This window comes from Octopus bimaculoides, chromosome 3 (assembly GCF_001194135.2).
Source record: "Octopus bimaculoides isolate UCB-OBI-ISO-001 chromosome 3, ASM119413v2, whole genome shotgun sequence".
Taxonomy (NCBI): domain Eukaryota; kingdom Metazoa; phylum Mollusca; class Cephalopoda; order Octopoda; family Octopodidae; genus Octopus; species Octopus bimaculoides.
The window spans coordinates 162,759,041-162,760,749 of NC_068983.1; positions in this window are offsets into that span (position 1 = coordinate 162,759,041).

The window sequence follows — 1,709 nt, forward strand, 5'->3', positions numbered from 1 at the left end:
TGATATTATCTTTATCGTATGATATTTACTTTGTATTATATTATACTTATTTATTGTGCTTTTAATTATTAATTTTTCTATATGTGAAAGTGGATTTTCATCGATGAGTTCATGAACCTTGGTTCTTTTCCCTAAAACTATATATATATATATACATATATGAAAAAAAAAAATGAATAGAAATAGCTTTTCAGATAATTTTCCCACTTTAATAAATAAATGTTTACAAATTTACAAAAGGTGACACTGATTGGAGTTTCTCCCTTGAAAGCAGTTTTCTAACTGTTTGAAATTATTAAAATGGAAAAATTATCAGAAAAGCCAATTCTATTCATTTTTGCAAATATATAACACTGTACGAAAGATTTTCTATTTCTTTTTCTTATTCTACTTTATACATACATTACATATATACACCTGAATTTACTTCACCGAATCCGGTTGGTTTCTAAAACGGCAAAAAAGGAACAGGTAAGTTTTGAAGTCAAAACGTAAAACTTTAAAAAGGCGCAGGAGTGGCTGTGTAGTAGGAAGCTTACTTCCCAACCACTTGGTTCCGGGTTCAGTCCCACTGCGTGGCACCCTCACCAAGTGTCTTCTACTATAGCCTCGGGCTGACTAAAGTCTTGTGAGTGGATTTGGTAGACGGAAACTAAAAAAAACCGTCGAATATATATATATGCATGCATGCATGTATATGTATGTGTGTGTGGTTGTCCTCCATCATATCTTGACAACCGATGTTGGTGTGTTTACGTCCCCGTAACTTAGCGGTTCGGCATACGAGACCGATAAAATAAGTACTAGGCTTACAAAGAATAAGTCCTGGGGTCGATTCGTTCGACTAAAAGCGGTGCTCCAGCACGGCCGTAGTCAAATGACTGAAACAAATAAGAAAATATAAGAATATTGTAGGTACAAGACCGGAAATGCTGAGAGATGAATCGATTCCAACGCTGAACGGACACTTATTTTAATAACCCGAAAGGATAAACAACAAAGTGGACTTCGTCGGTGTTTGAACTGAGAGTAAAACCGGAGTATTTCGTGTGTCACTGTAGCGTTTCTGCCATTCCAGCGCTCTCTAGTTGTGACTGAATTTAATAACAATAAAATGTATAAACATAGTGTTTCTAACGTCAGAGAAGAGATATGAATTCGCGATAAATAAATGGAGAGGTTGTCATTACAAAAACCACTTAGCAAATAGAACTGTTTGCTTGGATTGGGAGGGGAATAGGAAATAAATAAATAAATAAAAATTAATACAAACAAACAAAAAGATAACAACATGGAACATAAACCACAAAGAAGACATTTATTTTAATGAATAATAATAATGATAATGATAATAATAATGACGATGATGATGATGGTGATGCTGATAATAGTGATGATGATGATGATGATGATGATGATGCTGCTGCTGCCGATGATAATGATTATTATGATAATAATAATAATAATAATAATAATAATAATAATAATAATAATAATAATAATAATAATAATAATAATAATAGTAATAATAATAATAATAGTAATGACAACAAAAAACAAGATAATCCGGATGTCTATTCTGATTCTCAAAATCTCGATCCCTCCACCCCACCACCATCGCCACCCTTTCTATAATTCTTTGACTTGAACGAACGCGAACTTTATTGAAAAGTTAAACAGATGAAATCATCATCATCATCGTGAAACTC